The following is a 10,252-nucleotide window of genomic DNA, read 5'->3' as shown; positions in this document are numbered from 1 at the left end:
TACTAAGCCTTTATCAGGTACAGTAGTGCACTCCACTAGTCATGATGAGTTGTAGCAAGCACATCATTACGTATTGGCAAATGATGATGAGATTGATTTCTATATCAAGTAATTTATCCAACTTATTAATACTTTCATGTGGTTGGCTTACATTCTATTGGTTTATTTATTCCTAATAATTTGATTAGGGAACACATGGTGTATTTGAATGCAAGATTTCCTCATAAGGCTAAGTCCATGAGGTGGTTACAAGATGAGCATAATCGAACATTTACTACCTAGTTGTGTAATCATGTAAGTTCCTTTAGTATTATGTATTGGCATACATTCATTATCATATTTATGCATAAATAAAAATTTATCATATAAAAATTATAGGTTGCACGTGTCATTCCACTCATCAAGTATCAAAAAGATTGAAGTGGATAGTGCGCGGACCTAACAAGTAAGTCTTAAAGTACTCTTTTTATTTGATTGATGAGATTACTTATGCTACAAAAGAGCATAATGATATATGATTTATTTAAAACTCTAGAGTCAGCTTAGTCACAAAGACAATGCAAGTTACTAGTGCAAAGGATAAAAATCCTATTGTGTCAGATATGATTTTTTATGGAGTTATTAAAGAAATATGGGTAGTTGATTACCACAAATTTCAAATTCTAATATTTAGATGTAATTGAGTGGAGAATAATAATGATATTAAAGTAGATGATCATGGTTTCATGTTGGTAAACCTCAATATATTTGTATTCTAATCTAACGCTTTTATCTTGGCCAATCAAGCAAAGCAAGTATTTTACATTGAAGATCTTTTATGGAGTATTGTACTTGCAACTCCAAACAGAGAGTACTTTGAATACATAAAGGGTGAAGAGTTAGAAGACACTACAATCCACTATCAATGTTTTAATAGAGGGTTACCATCAATGGATGTTGACGGAGCAGATGATAATGACCCACCATGCATTCGTGAAGACTGTGATGGAAGTTAGGTTGACAATATTTAACTGCTGAATTTTTGCTTTTGAAGATGAGTTTGTAAACAATTTAAATTGATATGTTATTTACCTTTGAAGATGTTTTTGTGTACAATATTGATATGTTATCTTGCTTTTGAAGCTGATTTGTTATCATGATGATGTGAGTTTATTCTTTTATCTTTCATTTTTTTTATCATGTTGTTGTGAGTTAGTTGTTGTGAGTTTATGCATGTTTGTAACTACAACTTATGTTGACTAACAGAAGGTTTTGACTCTATGGAATCCTCTACAAAGATTAAAATTGGTTTTGATGGTTGTGACACAATTGCAAAGAGTAAGATATTAGGACAACATATGAAAATTAGAAAGGGTAAAGAAAAAATTACATCTGTTGCCACTGGAGAGAGTTGGGATGGTAACACAACATTGGATTCTATAGACACCAAAACCACAAGAATGTCTAGTGGTCATACACCCTTGGATAAACTTTCTAGGCAAAGGGTCCAAGGAATTAGAAAGGAAGTTGCATTCAATAAACTTGGACAGGTAGTAGGAGAAGTTGTTGTTGCAATGCAAAGTTATATTGGTATGCTTGCTCGAGAAAAGGTTAATATTACTTACAAGACTTGGAAGCATGTTCCAACTAATGTTAAAGAATTGATATGAGAATCAGTTAACATAAGTAAGTTAATATGTTTTAACAATTATAATATTCACATTTTGATGATATACATAATGTTTGTGTTAATATTTTTAATGTATTTCCACTGGTGTGATTTACTGTTGACATACAATATTGACATAAGGTGGAAGAAGGAATGTTTGAGATCAACAAACAGAGAGTGACATCAATACAAAACTCATCTCACTCAGACTTTCATTTTAAGAAAACTTGATAAACCCAATGAGTTGAATGAGCCACCTCCTGGCTATGGTATTACAAGAGATGATTGAAGTTCTTTTATCATTAGTCACATGTCTAAAGACTTCATTATAAGATTCTTAATTTATTCTTTTAAAACTAGTCACCATAAGTCATTATTTATATTAAAATTTGATATGCCGCGTGTTTGAAATAACTAGAAACTAAGTGATCAACAAAAAGAGAGAAGAAAATAACACAAATATCCTCATTGGCTTTCACATAAAGGATACGGATGCTTTGTTGAAGATATAGTAAGTATTTTTTTAGCATATTTCCATATGAACCCTCAACTTTTTTCACATAAAATTATTTCATATATGCTATTGGATTTCTCTTGTTGTACGTGATTGAATTATGTGATGATGATGTTAGGATATTAGATGGCTAGAGGGGGGTGAATAGCCTCTTAAAAACTTAAACAAAACTTTATACAGAGAAACTTGTTAGCACAGCGGAATTAGGAAACTAAAACAAAAGGAAACAAGCACACTAACACACGGATTTACGAGGTTCGGGGATAACTTGCCCCTACTCCTCGGCGTGTCCGTAAGGTGGACGACTCCTTGATCTTCGGTAGATCGCACCCCGGATAAATTCTGGCTAAAGATCCTCCTTCTCGGTGGAGTAACCTCTCCACAAAGTCTCAAGAAATATATATGTTAAAGCACAAGACTTACAGAGCTCGGTGGCAAAGAAGAATGAACTAATCGCTTACAACCACGTGAGGATCAGTGGAAACAGAGAACTCACAGATCGCAGTTTCTCACACGAGAGCTCAAGAACTTAGCACACACAGTTTCTTTTCCTTTCTTACTTGCTTGTTGTTATTTCCTCTCGCTTTTTACTGCTTCTTAAGCCCCTGTTCTCCGCTGTCACGGATCGTGGTCAAGCTGCACCGAATCATCGCTCCAGCCAATCCCTCTTCCTCCTTACCTGGTTCCCTGAACTCACACCAATGAAATCACAGTCTTCACTGGTGTCTTCTGAGCTCGAACCAATCACCAGGAGTCAAGCAGATCGCAGCCAGATCACACCAGTAGCCGTTGATGCTTCAAATGCACCATGCGCCGCGAATCACAGTAGAAAGGCCATTTGTCGTATTCCTCTTATGGACTTAATTTGAAATTAAGCTTGGAATGATACCTGTGATCCTGCAAACTCAAAAGCTAACAGCACAGAGGTTATATCACATGAATCAGCAGATCAAATGTAGTGGAGGAATCGCAGAAACAGCGAACAATATGGATCGTGTGTGGATCGGTCACCAGACCGATCCATGGACCGATCAGGACATATCCTGATCGGTCCACTACTTGTCTGATCGGTCGTGGAGACCGATCAGGCCGCAGCTGGATCGGTCTCCACGACCGATCCCTGCCTTTCTTCTTTTGCAGTAGCATCTCCTGATCGGTCTCCAAGACCGATCAGATTGCACTCAGTGGCTCACTGAGTGTTTCCTGATCGGTCTACAGACCGATCAGATTACACTCAGTGTGCTACTGAGTGTTTCCTGATCGGTCACCAGACCGATCAGAAACTTGAGTTTCACTAGATCGGTTTGTGGACTGATCAGTCATCCAAAGTATCACTGGATCGGTCTGTTAACCGATCCAACGCCTATGTGATACTAGGATTGGTCTGAGAACGAGCTCCCGAGCCCTCTCTGACCTAATCTGGTCCAGAGAACGAGCTCCCGAGCCCTCTCTGACCAAGTCCGGAGAACGAGCTGCCGAGCCCTCTCCGACTTCGTCTGGTCTAGAGAACGAGCTACCGAGCCCTCTCTGACCTAGTCCAGAGAACGAGCTACCGAGCCCTCTCCGACTTCGTCCGGTCCAGAGAACGAGCTACCGAGCCCTCTCCGACTTCGTCCGGTCCGGAGAACGAGCTACCGAGCCCTCTCTGACCTGGTCCGGAGAACGAGCTATCGAACCCTCTCCGACTACGTCAGGTCCAGAGAACGAGCTACCGAGCCCTCTCCGACTTCGCGTTCCAAGTTTCCAACTTGGACTTTTCCCTTCCACATGATCAACCTTGATCATTAATCAAACCGAGTTTAATTAACATCTGATACAAACTTAAATCCGTGTCAACATCAAAACAACAGCCAGGTCAGACTGTATCAACAATCTCCCCCTTTTTGTTGTTTGACAACACGATTTAAGTTTAGATCAGAAATGTTCTTATTTTCATAATTTTAGGGGAATCAAAATCCTCCCCCTAAGATGGATACACCACTATCTTTTCCTCTATAATCAAGCCTTCATACATCTCTAAACTTAGGTATCCTCTCCCCCTTTGTCAAACACCGAAAAGGTGCAAATGAGGTGACAAAACTCAAAAAGCTCCCCCTTAACCCATACTGTCTTTTTCTTAATGCACTTAGAGTTCCCTCTTATATGACAGTAAGAAAGAGATAAGATACAATCAAGTCATGGCATAGGAACAGCATATGAATATGAACTGAAGCAAAAGGAAAAGCAAGAAATAGACAAATGAATAGCAAAAATATACGAGTAGCATAAGTATCCAGGTCAGACAAAGAAATCCAACAAATAGCATCCAAAATACAGACAGGCAAAGTGACACACAGAATGTATCAATCAATATCCTCAACATGAGGAAACTCATCATCATCTGCGGGAGGCACGTAACCCTGTGGCGGCATGCTGGAGCTCGAAGGTGGATGACCCGAGAAGTGCTGCGGAGGTGGGTAGTTGGCCATCCAGCCCAGAAGCAGCTGCTGCGTCACCAACTGCTGACTGCGTAAGTCATCGTAGCGTTGGTCGATCCGAACGCGCAGTCCATGGAGCTCAGCAGCCAGTAGCTCATCGTGCTGATCGAAGCGGCTCTCCAGCTCCACGATCTGCCATCGCAGGTCAGGGTCGGCCTCATCAGCAACAGGAGGAGGAGCAGCAACCTGTCGAGGAAGTGCCCGTGGTAACTCTCCCAGACCTCTCCCATCCTTCCACCGAACAACCCCATTCTGTCCCAAGATACCGGACTTGGAAAATGCTCGTTTCCCAAGTCGGCAATCCTGTCTGACCATCTTCACTATCCTACCCTTAGACACATCTATCTGAAGGGTCTCGAGCCAATCTGTAATTATATGCCCATAAGGCATATAAATGGTGGAGCTGCTAGGCTGAGAATATGAGATGATCGAAGAATAGATGCTGGACATAATGTCAAAGTCGAGACGCCGACGCAAACCATAAAGCATCAGGTAGTGGTATGGTCGGATCTCTGCTAGAGGTTTGGATGTGATTGGAAGAAGACAGTTTATGACTATCTTAAAAAGAATATAGTCAGGGGCAGATAGTCGTAGGGCGGCAAAAGTGGGAAAATCAACATCCAACTCATCCAGTCCACCTGGTCTAGGATGACCGAAGAAATACTCATAGATGGAATCAGGTGAGACATCAAGTGGAGGAGGTAATGACTCTGGTAAATCAGGATAAATGGGAAAAGGATCTCCTGAACACCTTCGGCAACCTAGATACCCAAAGAATTCTACGATGGAGAAATCGATAGTTCTCTTAGCGACTCTGGTTCTATAAGCACCATCACTAGCCTGATGAAGATTGTTGTAGAATTCAGAGACTAGGTCATAGTTGATGTCCCTCTCTAGGTAGACTAATGAGTCAAGCTTGTAATATGCCAGGGTTTCGGATACAGAAGGACAAAACTCATCCATGTACTTTCGATCCATAGATCAACATGGGAGTAGCTTGAATTCCTATTTTGAAATGCTTGTTCAAATTGTTGGTTCGGGAATCTTGAAGAAGAGGAAGGTTGAGGTCGGGAGGGTGCCTGGGACTTGGATTTCTCAGCAGAGGACTTAGACGTACCCTCACCGACTGATTTCTTCCTAGATAGGTCAAAAATGGGACATGGTCGGGGCAAATGGGAGTCCACGGGAGCCACAGAGTCGAGAACCGAGACAACACACACAACACACAGAGATACACTATGAAAACAAGCTAAAATGCCAAAAATGAACATATGTCGGGGAGAAAGGAAGTTACCTAGGCGCCATTTGAAGCTTTCGGAGAAGATGAAGAGAAGAGTCGGGACTGAGGAGTGGTTCGGCTAGGGTTTTCGGCGTGAAATGAGAGGAGGAAGGATTGGGGGTAGTTAAAAGAGGGGGTGATCAGATCATAAGATCGGACGGTTGTCCGATCAGGAGAAATCCTGACCGATCAGGGAACGTCCTGATCGGTCAAGGAGGGTCCTGATCGGTCGTGGAGACCGATCAGGGAACCTCCTGATCGGTCCCCGGACCGATCAGGGGTCGATCAATGTCAGAGCCTCCTGATCGGTCATGGGGACCGATCAGGGAACCTCCTGATCGGTCCCCGGACCGATCAGAGGTCGATCAGTAAGAAAAGAGAGGTGGAACTTCCCTTATCGGTCGTAGAGACCGATCAGATATCATCCTGATCGGTCCCTGGACCGATCAGTGTCTGATAGTCAGTGATTCCAGTCTCTGAAATTCGTATCGAAAGCTCTGAAACTTGGTTCAACAACTTCCAAGTTCAGAACCTAGGATCTGAAGAGCCCACAGATTATATTCAGTGATACCAATGAATATTTCCTAATGATGAGCTCTAATGATTTGGAATTAGTTAGGGCTCGAAAGTTTCAGACACTTCATAACAAATGTGTTGAATCTCAAGGTTTCAAAACCAGAGAAGTTTGTTTTGTTTGTTTGCTGAAACTATGATCTATAGTGAACCAAGGTAATAAATCTGACTTACACTATCGGTTCAAAATATATCCTTACTATGAGTAGTTACAAGTTTGTCAAAATATGTCAAGGTTTCTTCACCAACTTGTCCTATTTTCAATCAAAATCAGGAAGATATCAATCAAGGGTATCAATCAACACATCAACAAAGTTAGATGATTTCTAGACACAGGTCCAACCAAGATTCCTTGGTTGGAATATATGAGTAAGATCTAGGAGTCAAATACACATGAATTATGTAATGGCCTTCCCCATACTCAATTTATGTCTCTTCAACCTAATTATTCAAGGGATGCATGATACATTTTGAATAATTTGGTTGATCCTAGCATCTCACCCCATTTCTAGCAAACAAAAATATTTTGTTAAACCTTATAGTTTGTGTGAGATGTTCCCAAGTTGCCCAAATTAATTCCCCAATTTCTCTTGTCATTTTAATGGTCCTTATTGATCATGATGTGGTCAAAATGACTTATTGAGCCAAACACATTCCCAATTCCCTCCTTAAATGACTAAATTCATTTTCCGGAAGGGGTTTGGTGAAAATATCGGCTAGGTTTGATTTTGACTCAACATATGTGAGTGCAATGTCTCCCCTAGCTACGTGATCTCTAATGAAGTGATGACGCACTTCAATGTGTTTGGTCCTAGAATGATGGACTGGATTTTTCGTTAGGTTTATTGTGCTAATATTGTCACACAACACTTGCACTCCTTTATATGAGAGTCCATAATCTTCTAGAGTGTGAATCATCCACAACAATTGTGATACACTCTCTCCCATGGCAATGTATTCAGCCTCGGTCATCGAGAGAGCAACACAATGTTGCTTCCGACTTGACCAACTAATCAACGATGAACCTAAAAATTGGCAACCCCCACTAGTGCTTTTCCGATCCAATTTACATCCAGCATAATCGGAATCGGTATAGCCTATCAAATCAAAAGACTCCGTACGAGGGTACCACAGTCCTACTCTAATTGTGCCCTTGAGATATCTTAGAATTCTCTTAACTGCAGTTAAATGAGATTCCTTGGCACAAACTTGATATCTAGCGCACATGCCCACAGCAAAAAGTATGTCCGGTCGACTAGCTATGAGATATAGAAGGCTACCGATCATGCTTCTATATTGCGTTAGATCAACTGGTTTCCCACTCTCATCATTGTCAAGACGAGTGTTTGTCGCCATTGGAGTGGATACTTCCTTAGAGTCACTCATTTTGAATTTTTTGAGCATCTCTTGAGTGTATTTCGTCTGATGGACATAAATTCCATCGCGAGTTTGTTTGATTTCAAGTCCAAGGAAGAATGTCAATTCTCCTACTAGACTCATCTCAAACTCACTTTCCATGTGAGAAATAAAATCATTCAAATAGCCCTTGTTATTTGAGCCACAAATTATGTCATCGACATACACTTGGGCTACAAAAATGTTTTCACCATCTCTACGCAGAAATAGTGTTGGGTCTATTTGGCCTCTTACAAAACCCTTTTCTAGTAAATATGTTGACAACCTTTCGTACCAAGCTCGTGGTGCTTGTTTAAGCCCATAAAGTGCTTTCTTGAGCTTGTACACGTGGTTTGGAGCTTCGGTATTCACAAACCCCGGTGGTTGTTCAACATAGACTTCTTCTTTAATAAAGTCATTTAAGAAGGCAGATTTAACATCCATTTGATAGAGCTTGAAACATCTATGTGCAGCAAAAGCTAGCATCAAACGAATGGACTCTAATCGGGCCACGGGAGCATAAGTCTCATCATAATCGAGACCTTCGACTTGAGTATAGCCCTTGGCTACAAGTCTTGCCTTGTTTCTTACAACTTCTCCCTTTTGATTTAACTTATTTTTGAAGACCCATTTAGTTCCAATAATGGTGGTCTTCTTAGGTCTAGAAACTAAGTCACACACTTGGCTCCTTTCAAATTGACCTAACTCATCTTGCATAGTTATGATCCAATCAGGATCGCGCAATGCCTCATCAACTAATTTTGGTTCAATCTCTGAAATTAATGCGACTTCATTAGACTCATTTCTAAAGAATGACCTAGTCCTAACCCCTTGTTGGATGTCTCCCGCAATTTGGTCTTGGGGATGACTAGTGGCTATCCTAGATTATCTTGGTGTTGGTGGTGCCTCATGAATGGTCTCACTAGGCACAGGCAAGGACTCAATATCAGGCAAAGGATCAGATTGAGTTCTTTGTTGCCTTTGTTCATCAACATCAGAGTCAACTTCGACTCTTTCTATGTTTCGATCATTCAGACTTAGCCTTCTAAGTTCAAATTGAATTTCTCCTACATCCCTTGATTGATCATTTAAGTTAGGGATTTCTTCAAAAGCTACATCAGAGGACTCTTCAATCAATTTAGTCTTATTGTTGTAGACTCGATAGGCTTTGCTGGTGAGCGAGTACCCGACCAGTATCCCTTCATCAGCTTTGGCCGAAAATTTTCCAAGATGGTCCTTGGTGTTCAAAATAAACACCTTACAACCAAACACCCTAAGATATTTAATTGTAGGGGGTTTTCCAAACCAAAGTTCATGGGGAGTCTTTCCTAAAAACCTATGTATCAGGATTCAGTTTTGCACATAGCAAGCTGTATTTACAGCTTCAGCCCATAAGTAACTCGGTAGTGAGTACTCATTGAGCATACTTCGTGCAGCCTCTTGTAAGACTCGGTTCTTTCTCTCCACAACCCCATTTTGCTGTGGGGTCCTTGGAGTAGAGAACTCATGCCTATATCCCTTTTCTTGACAGAATTCTAAAAACCTATGATTTTGAAATTCTCCACCATGATCACTTCTAATGGTTTTAATTGTTGTTGATTTTTCATTTTCAGTTCTTCTACAAAAGGAAATAAAAATATCTATGGTTTGATCCTTAGTTTTCAAAAAGAAGGTCCAAGTATACCTAGTAAAGTCATCAATAATCACAAAACAGTATCTACTTCCATTTAATGAAATAATACTACTGCAATCAAACAAATCCATATGTAATAAGTCTAAGGCAGTAGTTGTACTTACAGCGCTTTTACCTTTATGAGGCGCTTTAGTTTGCTTACCCTTCTGACATGCATCACACAATTTGGTCTTTTGGTACTTGATGCTTGGTAAGCCTCGCACTAACCCTTTGTTGACCAGCTTCCGGATATTCTTCATGTTCACATGAGCCAATCTCCTATGCCAAAGCCACGATTCTTCTTCTTTTGACATGAAACACTTATCAAGAGCATTAGTAGCACTTTTAAAAGAAACTTGATAAATGTTATCTACCCTTGTGTCTACTAGTACCGTGTCAAGTGTGTCAATGTTTTTGACTAGACATTGACTCGAATGAAACTCAATTGTGTAACCCGTATCACACATTGACTGACACTTAGGAGATTAAAAGTCATCCCCTTGACTAGAAGGACATTCTTGATTTGGAGATATTCGGATATATGAATGTCTCCAACCCCTATAACCTTAAGGCTACCATTATTACCAAATGACACATTACCTCTATTTTTGTTTTGAATGGTAGAAAATAGTGACTTGTCCCCGGTCATGTGCTTGGAGCATCCACTATCAACAAACCAAGTTGATAGACGCTC

This window comes from Zingiber officinale, chromosome 10B (genome assembly GCF_018446385.1).
Source record: "Zingiber officinale cultivar Zhangliang chromosome 10B, Zo_v1.1, whole genome shotgun sequence".
In the NCBI taxonomy this organism is placed as follows: Eukaryota; Viridiplantae; Streptophyta; class Magnoliopsida; order Zingiberales; family Zingiberaceae; genus Zingiber; species Zingiber officinale.
Note: the sequence above shows the minus strand (reverse complement) of the source record.